Below are 19,841 nucleotides of genomic sequence, written 5' to 3' on the forward strand. Positions count from 1 at the left end.
CTTACGCACTGCTCGAGCAAGAGGTGACTCTATAGCCACTACCGCTAAAAGGTCTATTATCTTCCACAGGCTATCACAAAATCGCTCCTCTTGCGTTTTACCATCCTTTCATTTACAAGGTTAAAATATTGTAAGTCTTACAAGGTTGGCTTTCATATTTGTTACCTAGCATAGACACTCCAAAATGGGTGTTGTGTATGTGTTCGACACAAATAGTAGAACACTGACATGGTGGGACACGTGTCCACATATCCATTTATAATCCTAGAAGAAATTATGCCTTCATAGATGCAAGGTCGGAATTCCAAAATCACAATACTTTGGCATAACTTTACTGAAGGTTTAGGGTTTTTTATTTTCTTTATTTAAATGTGGAGTTGAATTATACAAAGCATGGGAGGGGAAAATGGGGAAAATCTTAAATTTAACAGACCACATGTTTTGGCATTGTCTAACAAAATAAGTTGAGGGTTGCTTTTAGTATTTATGTTACTGAACACATTTAGATTAAAATTTGATGCATCCAAACAATTTCAAGTTATGAAAGAACAAGCTTTGAGGATAAGTTCTTTGCAAGTAGGAGACCATTCTTTGGAGTGGAATTGCTAGATTCCTAAAGGCTTCCATTGATACTTTAAGAATTTTAAGTAACATAAAGGGATTGGAAGCAATAAATTTTCCATGGCTCAAACTCAATTATTGCAACCATTGCCTCATGTTTGACCTCCCATTATGCTCCGAATAGAGATCACCATGATGATTTGAAAGACACATTATTGTAGATACAAAAACACAACAAAGCAACACAATGATCTTGATGAAACTAGGACGTTATCAAAATGCAGATGAATTTTATGCTTCTAACAAGAATAAGGATTTTAACAAATTGCAAACTATCCCAACCATTGATTTTGTGATTCCAAATGGATTTGATGGAAAAGCATGGCTCCTTTGTCCACTGAAGTTTAGGGTTGCTTTTAGTCTCATGTCTACAGCTGAACACATTCCTTTATGTTTTATTAGGTTCAAGGAGTCAAGGGTAGCTTGGTAATTTTTCAGAATTACTTGATACTGGTTCTAGCTCTGTTCTATGGTTGTAATATGGGCGATACTATTGTTTTCAGTCTCATGAATGGTGAATATCCTAGTTAGTACAGTACATATAGTCCATATATGAATTGTGAGCATGCTTGCATTTTCTTCCGTAAAATGCAGTGCCTCATTATCTCATGTGGTATTTGTAAAATAACTTATAGTTCTCATTTGATGAAAATACTATTCATAATCCTAGGAGGCAAATCATTTTCCTGATTAAATCCCCGATGTCAAGTTTTGTTTGTTTGTGAAACTCAAATGATTCTAATTATATGGGGTTTTGGTGGTTATATTTAGATATTTTGGTTTTTAACTTCCATTTTCAAAATATAGTTTATTATATTGATGAGGCTTACTTTTGATGTATGATATGTTAGAGATCTCATGGGACCATGGGTTGCTTTGTCATGAATCATATGTTATTTAATGAATCAGAGATGACCTCATTCACCAATAAATAGACATTGTTTTTTAGCTTTACTGCCATAAACAATCATGGTAAAATGAAACATATAGCGAATCCAATACTTGCTAATTTGTTTTTAGAATATATCAGACTCTCTGATGTGGTTCAGGAATAAGCAGTCTTCTGAGAATAAGAATTTTGAACATGATGTGTATTATTGATTTACTGGTTCTCAATGTTTTCTGAAAGATGAATTTCTCTTGTAGTTTTCATGTCTATAAAAATGGTGATTGAAATGTACACTCGCATTCATGGTTGGGGACCCTAAATGCCTAAATATCTAAACAAAATTTTGATATTATGTGATTGTCAGAATATTTGCAATAAAACGATGGATCAAGCTGGATTTTTTGTTTTGATTGGCAAAAAAACTTTGTTGATGATTACCAAGGAACATAATGTAACAAAGGCTAACAACAATAAAGGAAAGGGAAGTGCAAGACACATCAAAGCTAAATCCTTCCAGCCTAGCTAGGTGGCAACACAAAAGCTTCAAAACCAAGCATAAGCAGAGCATTACGCACCCATTTGATTTGTGCATAGGTCTAACATAAGCAGCACTCCAAAATGATAGCTGCATCCAATCCAAAAACCAGAAACATCACGGCAAAGTCAACATCAATCATAGAAAATCTGTTCTCAAGCAACACCTCTAATCTATTTAAAATTGTGAACAAAATCATTAAGAGGCATATACTTCTATCTTTTGGACCCTTTTTCCCCGTTTGTTCTCCCAAACTTGCACAAGCAATCTGTATTATGAATGATTGAATTTCTGAATTGGTCTCTGCTAATCTTAGTAGTGGTCTTTGCCAAAAGAATAGATAGATAGCAAAAACTGTTGGCCTCAGAGGTGCAATTTATCATCTTATAGCCTATTATGATGTCCTTGGATTTGAAGGGTCCCCTTTCTTTTTTCTTTTTTTTTTTGCTAAACGTTGAATGGGCACCTCTACATGTGCTATATAGGTGATATGTTGTGTGTCTAATGCTAAAGTGTATGAGATTTTGTTGGGAACACCATTTGATGTGTGCTAAATTTGTTATGTTTGTTTTGATTAGGATGTCTAGGTGAGGATATGATGACTTTTCTCCTTCCACACAGGAAGAGTTAAGGAAGCAATTTCTAGAGTTACGCCAAGGTACTACACCTTTGGCACAATTTGAGGCGTGGTTTACCAATTTGTCTAGGTTCGCTCCGGCGTTGGTGGAAACCGAGGAGCTCTATTGTGCGGAGTTTGAGAGTAAGTTATGTGATGATGTGTAGGTAAGGATTGCTGGGTCTTGGCATAGGAACTATCATGCGCTTGTGGAAGCGGCGGCTCACGTGGAGGCTGCAGTATTAGTCATGGGGCGAAGTAGGGAGGCAGACACTTCCGCAACTCCTGTAGTTTAAGGTCATGGTAGGCCTAGTAAGAGCCAAAGGAGAAGGGTAAGGCTGTTGCCTCGGCCAATAGTTGTACCAACAAGATCATCTAGCCAATCGGGACTTGGGGCGATTGTGTACTCATAGGGGGAACAGTTATTGGAATCTTTACCAGTTCAGGCTTCGAACTAGTCACATCTTTAGGGGCCACCTATTTGTCATGCATGTAACCAACCGGGTCATATTAGGCATTTTTGTATGCAATCGGGAACTTCTTTGGGTAATCCACAATCTAGGTGGGTTTAGCCTTATCCTTCTAGGCAGGGATGATACCAATACCAAAACTGAATAGGCCAGACTTCGAGGGCTATTGGAGGGTTAAACTTTTACCCTTAGAGTGGGGAGATGCGTGTTTGTTGCAAGTGTGGCCACTTGAGTCACATCTATAGTTCTTGTCCTTGGCGTCATAGTTCTGGAAGTGTACCGGGGGTCGAGAATAACCTATCCCAACAGTCTGGTTAGGGATGTGATGGCGGTGTAGGCAGTGGAATAACTGTTTTGGGTAAGTCATTTTGGTTATCTTGTTTTGTGACCGGAGGATTAATGGTTGTAATAATTATATAGTCGATTTGTTTTGTAACCGGTACGGTGTGGACCGTTGAAATATTATGACTTTATTTATATATTTATGTATGTATGGTGGGTTGTTTATTTTATGAGTTTTCGTGAAATTTGGAAATCTTCATATTGACGTGTATGAACTATTGTGTTTTAACTTCGGAATGTGATGGCTGGAGAGCCTTATTTTGATTAAGGATGGTATGTTATGCTAAATAAATTGTGCTTGATGAAATTGATTTAGAATGGGTGCAAGGTACAATTGGTTGTGGTAGGCAAGTGTTTTGAGGGTCATTGTGACTCGTTGGGTTATTGTGAGAGTGGAATTATATTAGTCAGTATGATCAGTTTGGTTGAGGTTGGTTATTGGTTTGTGTTAGAGATATAATGAATTTTGATTTAGACCAGACCTGTTTGATGTTCGGGATTCGGGTTTCCTTGTCTTTAATGGTTGATGGTATTCTTATTTGTGTTATTCCTCGTTCGTATTGGGTTGTTTGAGTATTGTGGTTGCGTTTGGAACAGGTCGGGGGTTTATTTTTCAATAGAAATTTTGCCCAGATTTTGGCCTCTTTGCTCGAGCGGTACTTTCTTCGCTTGAGCGGTCCTTGAGAACTCCCAGTACTTTTGCAGGTCTACAGAGATGTTAGGAGGGTAGGATTCTTCACTCGAGTGATATTTCTTGCGCTCAAGCGATGTTGGTTTAAGCGATCTTTCTTGTGCTTGAGCAGTGGTCTTTTGTCTGTAGAACTTCTGGGAGTTGGTATTTTTAGCTCGAACGGTGTTTCTTGTGCTCAAGTGGTACTTGTTGCTCTCGAGCGGTTAGCTTTTTTAGTAAAATTTATGGGAGTATGGTGTTTTGGTCACTCAAGCGATTTACGCGTATACAAGACCCATTATAGGGGTGTTTGGTGTTAGAGTATTATTGTTTTGGTGCTAGGTGAGAAGAGTAGCTGGGCAAATAAAGCCTGAGTCTTATATATTAATGTCGGGTAAAGCGTTGTTGTTCATACCACGAAGTGGGTTAGATGAATCGGTGTCCTTAGAACATCTTTACGAATTCTTTATCAGGTCCTTGGGAGTTAACAATGTTGGTGCTTGAATTAGTTAAGAGTGGCTGGCATGAGTGACTCGAGTTTCTTTATGGGGCAAGTATTTCTAGTCTACCGAGGGAGTTAGTTTTATTTCATGGTGAAAGCATTTAATTATAGATTCTCTTTTGTTTCAGATCTACGGTTTGCAGAAGTATACTGTTAAGAGGTGTGTAGAAGGGGATTGGTCATGGGACTAGTCCAAGAGATTGCCTTGGTATGGTAGTATTGTGCTTAGTGTATTGTTGCGTGGTTAAATATGTGCTTAAGCTAAATTATTTTTGTTGTAGGTGGAGTTGTTTATAAAATTCATGTAGGATCCCTAGCGTTGGGGTGATTTTCTGTTGCTGTTTTGGTTTGAGAGTGGAACTTCGAGTGGTATAGTAAGGTTGTGTGGAGCAGGTAGTGAATTGTGCAAGTTCGTTATTGACCATATTAGTTTTGGGGTAAGTGCATATTTTAATCTTTAGGAGTTCAGCCCAAACTCAAGTGTGGTGCGAGGAAGTGTTGCCATGTAGGCATAAGTGCAGGGGATGGGCAAAGATTTGAGGTAGTATGGATTAGCTTGCGAGATCCAGTGTGATTCAATGAGAATGTAAGATTGTGTGAGGAACTCCATCTCGAAGTTGGTTTGGTTAGATAACATGTTGGTATAGTGTTGAGATAGAAGAAGTTATGTGGTAAGTCGGTATTTGGAGACTAGTGTGGGATAAGAGTGTTAGATAGTTGATTGGTTGGTATTTGGGATTAGTTGACATATAGTCACTTCGGAAATAGGTTGGAATTGAGGGTGGTGGGTTGAAAAGTGTCATTGTGTGGTATGTAAGTCCTGTATAGATAGTTAGAAGGTCGTTTTGAGTTTGTGGTAATTGATTGGGATTATGGTATCGGCATTTTTGTGATATTATGTGATTGGTGGTTGTGAAATTTCTTCTCCTGTGTTATTGCGTTGTTAGATTCGGAAAAACAGTTTGGAAATCTCTGAGTTTTGTTGTGGACGGTTGAATATGTATCTGGATAGTAACGGTGTGGTTTGAGCACCATTCGGGAAAGCTAAGTGTTTTGAAACAAATGGGAAACTAAGGAATTTTCTTTAACTTGAATGTGGCATCTTGTACTTTGTATTGGGAAATCATGTTTTGATCTAGCCTGAATTGCTAATTACCTGTTGTATGTTTATTTTAAAGTTGATGGTTGGTTATGGGTTTTTCCTTTTTTTTGTGTGTCTCGAGTTATGAGAGAGTTAATTGGGAGCTTTGTATGCAAGGAATTTTCTTGTTCTTTGTGTCTGAGTGTTTGAACACTCAATGGTGTTTTGGGTGTTGTATGTGATTGTGTGACAACCACCTCCTTAATTAAGCAAATTAATTAAATTAATTATATGCTTGTTGTTAATTATGTAATTATGTGCTATGTGAATTGTGTGCCATATGATATATATATTTGCATTGATTGGTATTGTAGTGTTATTTTGAACAGATACGTAAAGGAATGAATCTAACCTATCTGATTTGCTAATTTAAATAAATTAGAATTAAGAAATTGGATAGGAATTAGAGCCTAATTCACATTAGTATAATTTAATCAAGTATACTTAAGATCACAATACAATGTGAGTTAATTTAATTTGAATGAATTGAATTTAAATTAGTTATATGATTTATTAGCTTATTTAATGTAAGCTTGTTGTATATATGGTCAAAAGACTTGAGGGATGACTCATCAAATTGATTGGGATAAGAGAGTAGAGTAGTGGACTTAGAGAACTTAGAGCTATACACGTAGAGAGAGAAGGAGGGGCTATGAGAGTTAGGACTCAGCATAGAGGAAAGAAGAGAAGAAAGAGGCAGTGAAGAAGAAATTAAAGAAGTCATTGAAATTTCTCTTTACTCTTCACAATTCACTCATATTAGGTAAGAATTCCCCTCTTTAACCTCATGTTCTTGTAGATTTATGTTCAAAACTTATGGACTTCAAGATTAATCAAGAAAAATATAAGTTCAATTGAAAGCTAGTTCATGTGTTTACAGTTAACTACATGCATGGCTCCATACGTAAAGGATGAGTGAATTAATTCTTAAATTCTACATGCATGGTGTTGTTAATATGAAATCCTTGAGCATGCATTGTTGTCTTGCATGAAATTTTTAACTTGAAGAGAAATTCCATGGGAATTGAGTCTTGAAATTCAAGATTTTGATTTTCTAACTTTGAAGTTCAAGATTTCGTATTTTTTTTTCAAAACCTTGAATTATTTCGATGAATGATTGAGTTTCTTTCAGGCCGTGGTATGTAATTAATGTTTAAAGTTCAATTTTAACATAATTACCAAAGGTTTTGGGTGTGTATGGTATGAAAATAGTGTTGTCTCTGTACAAGAATTGCACTGCCCAACAGAGCAGATTTCGAACACCACTTCAGCCCAGACCGCTCGAGCGGATTGGGCCCCCGCATGAGCGGCCCACCTTTAGTAGCCCAGGGTTGCACATTGTCTAACCGCCGCTCGTGCGGCCAAGTCCACTGCATGTGCGATCAAGCCACTGCACGAGCGGCCAAGGCAATCGCACGTGCGGCCAAGGTAACCGCACGTGTGGCCAACAAGGCAGTCCCGGTTTACTTTTCGCTCCTCTTTTCTACCTTTCTAGGCCTTTGTTTACATGGTTTTAAAATGTATTTCATGTGCATTGCATCTCATGTGTGAGTGAATGAAAGTTGAAACCGAATAAGTGAGTAATGAATAGCAATTGACTGAATAACAACGAAGTGAATAGAAATAGAAGTGATTGAACCCGACATGGATGTAATTGAGTTATTGTGCTTGAAATTGTTGGTTTAGGTCGGACGTTGCATCTTTAGCGCACATTAGCACGCGTTTCTCGGAGCCCACTGTGAGTAACAATGCTGTAAAGCTATGTTCAATTATGATTATTTTCTGAATGATTGACTGTACTATTTTCTGAAATAATATCGTTTACTGAATGAATGTTTGTCCTATTTTATGAATCGGACTCATGGCATCCATAGCAACTGACTGTTACTGCTACTACTACTGTTATTGTTACTGCTATTGTTACAGAGATCTCTGTCAGTTCCAATGTTGGAACTACTATTTACTGATATAATGGCCATCATTTGACTGTTCGGTCTTTTAAGACCTACTGTACTGCTTAGCTATTGGATGTACCACGTATAATTGCTATGATTTCTGTGTGATAGATATGATACGGAGGTATGAAATATCGAGCAATTAAATGATTTACTGATGCAAATGACTGTTTTAGACACTGAAAGGACATTCATTCTTAACCCCTTTACGCATTTGTTATTCACTGGGTTTTAACTCACTGTTTATATATATGTATGTAGGTGACTAGGCACCTGAGCGGAGCTAGCAGCGTTGACCCGAATTTGTTTCGTCAAGCCAACCCGTTGCGTCTCACTACGAGACTTCGATCCGTTGATGTTAAGGCTTTTTGGGTGATCTCTTTCCACCCTTTTGGAGAGATGTTTAATGTCTAAGTAAACGTTTATACTTTATTTTTGACTATGGGGTTTTACTCCCTATCATGTCCTGGATGTTTCGGACTTAAACCCTTAAACTTTTATGTATATGATGGACATAGACTTGAACTTTCATGTGCATCTATGTATATATATGGAGGTTGTTTGTTCATTTATGTCTTCACAGCTCATTGGACATCATGACTTAAATTGTACAGGCTTCCGCCGACCCCCTTTTTTATTGTTTAATTATTTTACTGTTGAACAGGCCTTTGGTAATTACGGATTACTGGCCGGTTACGATGCTAAACCCTTAGGGGCGAGTTTGGGTCATGACAGGGTGGAATAAGAGCACGAGTTATGCCGTATACACGTTTCCAAATGAGCTATAGGGTGTCTTAGAAAAGTAATAGGGCATTGCATGAGCATACATAAGTGTGTGTGGATATAATATGTGCATATGAATTAACATACATGAATATAAGACCATTTTTCCTATGTTTATTATTACCATGTTCTTTATAGTGAAATGGAGAATGCAAAAAATACAGATGAACCTGAATCATTCGAAACAAGAATTGCAGGGTTGAAAATAATGGTTGAATCACTGACCGAGGCTTTCAGACAACAACAGAACCAACAACCCCCACCTCCTCCTCCGCTACTAGTGCATCTAGAACCAGATGCCAATGATGATGTGATTGCTTTAACGCAGAAGTTTAATAAAATGAAGCCACCGACATTCCAGGGAGGTCTTGAACCACTGAAGGCCGAAGCTTGGGTCCTAGAAACTAAAAAACTGTTTGAAGTATTTCCATGTTCAGAGGCACATAAAGTGTTATTGGCTACCTTTACTTTACAAGAAGAAGCTAGACGGTGGTGGATGCTTATTTGTGATACAAACAAAGCTATGACTTGGGCTCAGTTTAAGGAAGCTTTTTATGAGAAATATTTCCCTTAGTGCGTTCGTGACCGAAAAGTGACCGAATTTGAACAATTGAAGCAGGGCACCATGTCAATAGCCAAATATGAATCTAAGTTCACCGAGCTTGCCCGATATGCACCACATATGGTGGATACCGACTATAAAAAGGCTAGAAAGTTTGAAGGTGGACTTAATATGGAAATACTCGATCAAATTAATGTCTTGAAATTACTCAAGTATGTGGATGTCCTTGACCGAGCTATCATAGTTGAGGCAAATGTTGCAGCATTGAAACAGTCTAAGGTGCCGGTGATTGAATGGCGGGGTAAGAGACAAAGTTTTAGTTTCAAAAAGGGTCGGAATAACTCATTAAATAAAAAGCAAAATACAGGGTCAACAAGTAGTTCCAGCCAAGGGAATAATTCCATACCACCTTGTCCAGAATGTGGCAGAAGACATAAAGGGGTTTGTTACTAAATTTATGGGGCATGTTACAGGTGTGGCAAGGTGGGCCACATGGTCAAAGATTGTTCTCTCACATCTCAAGGCACTAGTAGACCTGTAGCAAGTGCTGCCGCATCAACTGTTATACCAAAACCCAATTCCAAAGCTACCGGGAAAGAACCTTTGAGGCAAGGCCAGGTGTTTGCACTTGTACCAGGAGATGTGCAGAATACTGAGACAGTTGTGTCCGGTATACTTTCAATTTGTGCTCAAAACACTTACATTCTGATTGATTCGGGGTCTTCACACTCATTTATCTTGCATGTTTTTTCACGAAAATTAAATAGACCACTGGAACCCATAAACTATTTATTAGTTGTATCTTCACCTGCTGGGGGATATATGACTTGTGCTTATGTGTATCCTGCATGTGAGATTGTTATTGGGGACGTGCTTTTATATGTTGACTTGCTACCTCTGAATCTTGATCATTTTGATGTAATTTTGGGAATGGATTGGTTAACAAAATATCATACCTCCATTGACTGTGTAACAAAGCATGTTATTTTTCGTCCGCCTGGATTGACTGAATTTATATTTAACGGAGTTGGTGTTCTACCTCCCCCATACTTGATTTCATCTATGAAAGCATTAAAATTGATTAAAAAATGGTGTAAAGGGTATGTATGTTGTATACTGATTGTGCCTGCTAATACTAAAGCTAATGTGGACAGTATTCCCATAGTCAGAGAATTCCCAGATGTTTTTCCAGATGATTTGCCAGGGGATCTGATTGACAGGGAGATTGAGTTCACTATTGAGGTGATACCAGCTACACAACCAATTTCCAAAGCTCCATACAGAATGGCACCTACTGAATTAAAAGAATTGAAAATTCAGTTGCAGGAGTTGTTAGACAAAAAGTTTATTAGGCCTAGTACATCACCGTGGGGCGCTCCAGTTTTATTTGTGAAAAAGAAGGATGGCTCACTGAGGCTTTGTATTGACTATCGTGAACTAAACAAGGTGACAATGAAAGACAAGTACCCATTGTCTCGCATTGACGATTTATTTAACCAACTACAAGGTGCTCAGGTCTTTTCCAAAATTAACCTTAGATCGGGATACCACCAATTGAAAATCAAAGCTGAAGACATTGAAAAGACTGCTTTCCGAACAAGGTACGGACATTATGAATTTCTTGTTATGCCTTTCGGAGTTACTAATGCACCTGGTGCATTTATGGATCTTATGAACAGAATTTTCAAACCATTCCTCGATGAATTTGTTGTTGTTTTTATAGATGATATCTTGATTTATTCCAAGAGTAAGGAGGAACATGAACAACATTTGAGAATTGCTTTACAAACCTGGCGAGAACAGAAATTACATGCAAAACTAACAAAGTGTGAATTCTGGCTTGATAGTGTTATGTTTTTGGGGCATGTGATAAGTAAAGATGGCATTTCAGTTGATCCACAGAAGATTGAAGCAGTGGTGAATTGGCCTAGACCAACTAATGTTACCGAAGTCCGGAGTTTCTTGGGTTTAGTCGGGTACTATCGAAGATTCTTGAAAGACTTTTCCAAAATTACTTTGCCTTTAACTCAGTTGACTCAAAAAGGAGTACCATTTGACTGGACCGATCAGAGAGAGTCAGCCTTTCAAGAATTGAAGACCCGACTTGTGACTGCACCGATTCTCACCTTACCCTCAGATACAGATGAATTTACCATTTTTAGTGATGCTTCTTATAAGGGTTTGGGGTGTGTATTGATGTAGAATGGTAAATTTATTGCATATGCTTCCCGACTACTGAGGTCACATGAAAAGAATTATCCGACTCATGATTTGGAACTTGCCGCAGTAGTATTTGCATTGAAGATTTGGCGCCATTACTTATATGGGGCAACATGTGAGGTATACACAGATCACAAGAGCTTAAAATATTTCTTTACCCAAAAAGAGTTGAATATGAGACAACGGAGATGGCTGGAATTGATAAAAGATTATGACTTACAAATTCTGTACTATCTGGGGAAAGCTAACACTGTTGCTGATGCGCTTAGTCGGAAATCAATTGGGAATTTGGCTTGCTTACTTACTGGGCAAAGAGAATTGCTTCATGACCTTGAGAAATTTGAGGTTGAAATTGTTTTGCGAGAATAAGGTGGGACATTGGCTGCCATTTCTGCTCAACCGACACTTATTAAGGAAATCAAAGAGAAACAACAACAAGATGACTTTTTGAAGAAGATTGTTGATGAACGGGAATCCAAACAGAGGCCAGGTTTTTTTTTTGAACATGGTGTGTTGAAATTTCAAGGTAGATTATGTGTGTCAAATGATTCTGAATTGAAAAAGCGAGTTTTGCAAGAAGCCCATAGTTCAAAACTTTCTATTCATCCAAGGAATACAAAGATGTACCAAGACTTGAAGCTTAATTTCTGGTGGCCGGGAATGAAGAAAGAAATTGCCGAGTTTGTGTCAAAATGCCTACATTGCCAACAAGTCAAAGCTGAACATCAACGACCCGCGGGCTTGCTTCAACCTTTGCCAATATCGGAGTGGAAATGAGAGCATATCACCATGGATTTCATTGTTGGACTACCTCGCTCCAGTAGAGGTATGGACTCAATTTGGGTTATTATTGATCGGTTGACTAAGTCTGATCATTTCTTACCTGTCAAAACAATTTATAATGCAAATAAGTTGGCTACAATTTATATTAGTGAGATTGTTAGATTGCATGGAGTGCATGTGTCTATTGTTTCTGATAGGGACTCAAAGTTCACATCAAGATTTTGGCAAAGTCTGCAAATGGCATTGGGAACCGAATTGAGATTGAGTAGTGCGTACCATCCTCAGACAGATGACCAATCGGAAAGAACAATCCAAACTCTAGAGGACATGTTGTGTATGTATGTACTTGATTTCCAAGGGAATTGGGAAAGTCACTTACCTTTAATTGAATTTGCCTACAACAATAGTTTTCATTCGAGTATTGGTATGGCGCCTTTCGAGGCTTTATATGGCAGAAAATGTCAGTCTCCTATTTGTTGGGTAGAAGTTGGAGATGGGCCTTTACTTGGGCCTGAGATTGTACATGAAACAACAGAAAAGGTGAGATTAATTCAACAAAGATTGAAAACTACACAAAGCCGACAAAAAAGTTACGCGGACGTCCGAAGGCAAGATAGGGAATATGAAGTGGGTGACCATGTTTTTATTAAAGTGACACCCATGAAAGGGCAGACACGCTTTGGAACCAAGGGCAAGTTAGCTCCGAGGTATGTTGGGCCATATGAAGTTAAAAGATTAATCCGGTGGCATATCAAGTAGCACTCCCGCCTAAAATGGAACATATGCATAACGTCTTTCATGTTTCGATGTTGCAGGACCATCTTCTGGATCCTTTTCATGTTATTGAGCCTACCCATGTGGTATTGAGTGATGACTATATTTATGAAGAAAGGCCTATTCAGATTGTAAATCGCGAATCAAGAAGTTGAGAAATAAAGAAATCCCGTTAGTGAAAGTGGATTGGCAAAATCATGGTAGTATTTATGCTACTTGGGAGAGGGAAGATGACATGATGAAAAGATATCCGGACCTTTTTCCACTTGATCCTGCATTCTCTCTGGAGGAAGGTAATTGAGTTTGGAGGACCAAACGCCCTAAGGGGGAGAGGATGTGACAACCACCTCCTTAATTAAGCAAATTAATTAAATTAATTATATGCTTATTGTTAATTATGTAATTATGTGCTATGTGAATTATGTGTCATATGATATATATATTTGCATTGATTGGTATTATAGTGTTATTTTGAATAGATACTTAAAGGAATGAATCTAACCTGTCTGATTCGCTAATTTAAATAAATTAGAATTAAGAAATTGGACAGGAATTAGAGCCTAATTCACATTAGTATAATTTAATCTAGTATACTTAAGATCACAATACAATGTGAGTTAATTTAATTTGAATGAATTGAATTTAAATTAGTTATATGATTTATTAGCTTATTTAATGTAAGCTTGTTGTATATATGGTCAAAGACTTGAAGGATGACTCATCAAATTCATTGGGATGAGAGAGTAGAGTAGTGGACTTATAGAACTTAGAGCTATACACGTAGAGAGAGAAGGAGGGGCTATGAGAGTTAGGACTCAGCATAGAGGAAAGAAGAGAAGAAAGAGGCAGTGAAGAAGAAATTAAAGAAGTCATTGAAATTTCCCTCTACTCTTCACAATTCACTCATATTAGGTAAGAATTCCCCTCTTTAACCTCATGTTCTTGTAGATTTATGTTCAAAACTTATGGACTTCAAGATTAATCAAGAAAAATATAAGTTTAATTGAAAGCTAGTTCATGTGTTTAGAGTTAACTACATGCATGGCTCCATATGTAAAGAATGAGTGAATTAATTCTTAAATTCTACATGCATGGGGTTGTTAATATGAAATCTTTGAGCATGCATTGTTGTCTTGCATGAAAGTTTTAACTTGAAGAGAAATTCCATGGGAATTGAGTCTTAAAACTCAAGATTTTGATTTTCTAGCTTTGAAGTTCAAGACTTCACATTTTTTTTCAAAACCTTGAATTATTTCAATGAATGATTAAGTTTCTTTCAGGCCATGGTATGTAATTAATGTTTAAAGTTCAATTTTAACATGATTACCAGAGGTTTTGAGTGTGTCTTGTATGAAAATAGTGTTGTCTCTGTACAAGAATTGCACTGCCCAACAGAGCAGATTTCAAACACCACTTCAGCTAAGATCGCTCGAGCGGATTGGGCCCCCGCACGAGCGGCCCACCTTCAGTAGCCTCGGGGTGCACACTGTCTAACCGCCACACGTGTGGCCAAGGCAACCGTACGTGCGGCCAACAGGGCAGTCCCGGTTTACTTTTCGCTCCTCTTTTCTACCTTTCTAGGCCTCTGTTTACATGGTTTTAAAATGTATTTCATGTGCATTGCATCTCATGTGTGAACGAATGAAAGTTGAAACCGAATAAGTGAGTAATGAATAGCAATTGACTGAATAACAATAAAGTGAATAGAAATATAAGTGATTGAACCCGACATGGATGTAATTGAGTTATTGTGCTTGAAATTGTTGGTTTAGGCCAGACGCTGCATCTTTAGTGCACATTAGCATGCGTTTCTCGGAGCCCACTGTGAGTAACAATGCTGTAAAGTTATGTTCAATTATGATTATTTTCTGAACGATTGATTGTACTGTTTTATGAAATAATATCGTTTACTGAATGAATGTTTGTCCTATTTTATGAACCGTACTCGTGGCATCCATAGCAACTGACTGTTATTGCTACTGCTACTGTTATTGTTACTACTACTGTTACAAAGATCTCAGTCAGTTCCAATGCTGGAACTACTGTTTACTAATATGATGGCCATCATTTGACTGTTCGGTCTCTTAAGACCTACTATACTGCTTAGCTATTGGATGTACCACGTATAACTGCTATGATTTCTGTGTGATAGATATGATACAGAGGTATGAAATATCGAGCAATTAAATGATTTAGTGATGCAAATGACTGTTTTACACACTGAAAGGACATTCATTCTTAACCCCTTTACGCATTTGTTATTCACTGGGCTTTAGCTCACTGTTTATATATATGTATATAGGTGACCAGGCACCTGAGCGGAGCTAGCAGCGTTGACCCGAATTTGTTTCGTCAAGCCAATCCGTTGCGTCTCACTATGAGACTTCGATCCGTTGATGTTAAGGCTTTTTGGGTGATCTCTTTCCACCCTTTTTGGAGAGATGTTTAATGTCTAAGTAAACGTTTATACTTTATTTTTGACTTTGGGGGTTTACTCCCTATCATGTCCTGGATGTTTCGGACTTAAACCCTTAAACTTTTATGTATATGATGGACATAGACTCGAACTTTATGTGCATCTATGTGTATATGTGGAGATTGTTTGTTCATTTATGTCATCACAGCTCTTTGGACATCATGACTTAAATTGTACAGGCTTCCGTCGGCCCCCTTTTTTTATTGTTTAATTATTTTACTGTTGAACAGGCCTTTGGTAATCACGGATTACTAGCCGGTTACGATGCTAAACCCTTAAGGGCGGGTTTGGGTCGTGACAGATTGGAACGTGGTTGACGCCGTTGAGTTCGAGAGTTATCGTTGTTGTTGTGGTGATTGTTGTTTCTTGCCTCGTAGACCACAGCGAGTTATGTGGGTTGAAGAGGCATCTGTGCTTGTTCCTTGATGTTTCGTTGTTTGGGCATCTTTGGGGCCCCTAGGTGTTGAACAGTGAATCCGGGAACTTATCTCAACAAGGATTTGAGCGTGGGTTGGTGTTGTATTCTCTATTATCATTGTGTGGCTTTTTAGGTTTTGGCGTTCCTTTAATTCTGGGGACGAAATTTCCTAAGGTGGGGAGGCTGTAGTATTCTGTACTTCCTATTATAATAGAATTATATTTGACTCTTTAATTTTTTTGATTGAGAACCTTTTTGGTCGATATTTAAGCCTTGATTGAGGTGTTACTGTAGTGGTTGGGCGAGATTAAATCAAAAACTCCAAATTTGAATAGTTGTTATTGAGTAGTTTTCACTCTTTTATCAATTTCTCTTTCCAAACTTTAAATCTTGATGTGAGACTATGACCATAGTGGTTAGGCTCTGTTTGGTAGAATTTTTAAAGTTTAATTCTACCCTTTAATTTGAGTGTGTTGTTTGGTTATAGTTTTAGAAAATTAATTCCACACTCACTTTTCAAAACATTTACTTTTCAATATTATATGTCACATCACTCAATTCAAACTCTTTTTAAAGTCAGAATCAAACAAATTTTTCACACTCAAAATACAACTCTATTATCAAATCATAATTCTAAAACTCTACCAAATGCAACCTTAATTTTGGGGCTTTGTAGTTTGTTCTAGCTAGTAAATATTGGTTTATATGATTGATAACTGTTAATTTTTCAAATTTAACTTGACCCTTTTTTGTTTACAGGATTTTTAGAAGTCAATTTTCTAACGTTTCGTGAATTGTTGATGGTGGCTGGGTTATAACAATTTTCTTTTCTATTCAATCCATTTCTCACGTGGTAAATAGGATTTTTGATTATGACTAGTCTGGGACGAAACTATGATTTCATTACTAGGGGGGTCAGAAGACAAATAAATTTTTTTATCATATACATAATTATACATATATGTACAATATGATATATAAATTATATCTATACACATAAAAAAAAAAATTCAAATACCATAGAAACAATTTCTAATAGGATAAGAAAAAATATTTGATGTAAAATAAAAAGAGAATGCAAGATGGGATAAGAATAAGATATGTATTTTTTATACCGGAGGCTATTTTATATATAAAATGAGATATATATTTTTAAAATGCCATAACAAATCATATTTTTCCAAAAAATAGGGAGGCTATGACCTCCTATAGTCTTCTCCTAGTTCCGTCCCTGTGACTAGTAGAGAAATACATATGTTGCATGTGGATTTGATCAAGGAAATAATTTAATCAACATTGGAAGATTTTATATTCAAATAGTTTTGGTTGTTTGGATAACTATGCATCTTAATTGCACTTTCAGAAATTGTCAAAATTTTCTTTTGCATCATTTTTTAACCTTATCGCTGCAAGTAAAGACACCAAGAGGACATATTGTTGATGACACAAATGGCTTTATGGCACTATGGATAATGGTAGACCATTTTAGAATTCCTTAAGAAATATCAAATTTTTTTTTTTTTCTTCATTGGCACCGGGTGTTCAAATCAAAGCCCGACTAATCTCTAAGGGTGCACAGGCTTTCGACAAGGAATTTCCTACAAATGCACTATGTTATATTCTAATCTGTCAATTCTCATAAATAATATAGAAATGGGATGGTTGCTGACGGGGGGGCATGAGTTCCTATCAATGATAATAACTAATATATGTGGTTATTAACATCTAATACATGCCTAATGTAATGAAAATCATGGCTTCTTCATTTTTTATTTTTTGTGACCTATTAACACTATTGTAAAATTCGGCTATAAGTATACATAATAGAATTGAAATACTAAAACAAAGAACAAAAAAACAAAGGCTGGCCAAACAATGTGTTTCATGGCAATAGGCCAAACGTCTCAAGTATCTTTTGATTCATTTGAATTTAGTTTGAATCAAATGATTATTCATTAGAATGTGCATAAATTTAGTTCACTAAAAAAAATGATGAAAAATATAATACAAATGAAACAATTCCATTCTATTCCACTTTCATTGCAACAACCCAAACTTAGCATAGATAAATAAGACTGTATGGCACTACATACTGTTTATGTATCTGTGTGTGTGTTTTTATTTTGTTTTGTTTTTGTTTTTGTTTTTTATATTTATACTTATAGATGTACATATATTTGTGAGATATTATTAATATTAAAAATAAAAAATAAAAAGGAAAAAGAAGAGTACTTACAAACAACAAAAGACTTTTTTTTTTTTTTTTTGAACAGACAACAAAGGAAGATTACAATCAACAAAGTATGAGGATGAGAAAACATTGCTTAAAATTTACTGAACATTTGATTTTTGCTTGGCGTTAAACTTGGTGAGAGAACTCTCTTTTGCATCATGCGTAGACTCAAAGAAAAAAAGATAAAATAGCTTAGAAGACTGAAAAAATGATAATAAGATGGAAGAGAATGATTAAATATGTTTAAATTTAACTAAGAGACAATATGCTGAACTTTAATTATAGAGTAGAGAGAATGTAATATAGGGTTTAAGTTTTCATTTTAGGGATATTTATCAATAAATTCCATCACACAAATAAGGTCTCGTTTGGGAACAGGCTAATTTAGTAACTTTTTGGCTATTTGGCTAAAATATGAGCTAAAAAAAACTAGTATGTTTGGGATGACTTTTTAACTTTTTACGAAAAGATGTGCAAAAAGTAGAGAGAAAAGAGAATCTTTGACTTTTTGGTATGGGTTGTTAACTTTTTGGCTAATTTAGTAATTTTTTGACTTTTTAACTAAAAATGAGGTTCCCAAACGAGGCCTAAATACTTCAATTAGTTTTAAGTTTTTTCTATTGATATGTTAAGTCTTATTAGTGGAGAGTTTCTTTCTGTGTGATCTTATTTTTTATTTTGATAGTGTTTTGGTGGATAACTATATCCTTTCATTAATGTGACAAGTATGACATACTCTAATATGGTAAGTATTAATGTGACACTCCAAAAAAATTAAAAACTCCTTAGTGTACTTTTTCTAAATGTGACAACGTGCCCGTATGATGTGGCACTCCAAAACTTTTACTTCAAAAAAATAAAAACTCCTTATTGTACTTTTCTCAAATTTGACAACACAGCGCGTATGATATGACATTTCAAAAAAACTAAAAACTCATTAGTATACTTTTCTCAAACGTGATGACGTGGCGAGTATGATGTGACACTCTAAAAAAAATTAAAAACTTCTCAGTATACTTTTCTCAAATGTGACATGTAATACTCCATTATGATGTGTATGATATGACACTCTACAAAAATTAAAAATTCTTTAGTGTACTTTTCTCAAATGTGATACTCTAACGTGGCAGGTATGATATGACACTAAAAATTCTTTAGTATACTTTTTCCAAATATGATACTCTAATATGGCGGGCAAATAAGTCATTATACATCCAAAATGATTAAATGGATTACAAGAAAAAATATAAGACTATATGAATTACAAGTCCAAAATATAGGACTTATTGGTCAATATTCCTTAATTTTTTAAACGTTCTAGGCAAAAAGAAAAATAGAATTTATATCTAAGGTTTAATATTACTATTACTTAGTAAATAATTTAAAACGATAAAATAGTCTTTTGAATATTTTTTTTTCTTCATAATATCTCAACTAAACATATGATTCAAAAAGATATCTAATCCCATAACTAAACAAATATGAGATACACATCATGTCCAACTAAATAGTTTAAGGATTATCTATTCCAAGATTAACAGTCCAATAGATTATAGTTCCCCTTATTCAGTCCGTCCAAACAAACAAGACCAAGATGTATTCAAATTTCAAATATTAGATATTTGGTCGGTCGGATTTTAATTAGGCAAAATATTTTAAATCTGATATACGAATCAAAACTTCTTCTTTTTTTTTTTTGGCGAAATTACACCCATATCCAACCGAATGGGCCATCGAAATCGACCGTAAACCACTGGGTCGGGCAGGGTAAGTCGATTTGGCTGGGTCAGGTGAATTTATGAACAACCCTAGTTGGGATATGAATTAGGTTTAGTTTAGTTGAGAATTAAT

This window comes from Camellia sinensis, chromosome 10 (assembly GCF_055761805.1).
Source record: "Camellia sinensis isolate YWXY chromosome 10, ASM5576180v1, whole genome shotgun sequence".
Classification (NCBI taxonomy): Eukaryota; Viridiplantae; Streptophyta; class Magnoliopsida; order Ericales; family Theaceae; genus Camellia; species Camellia sinensis.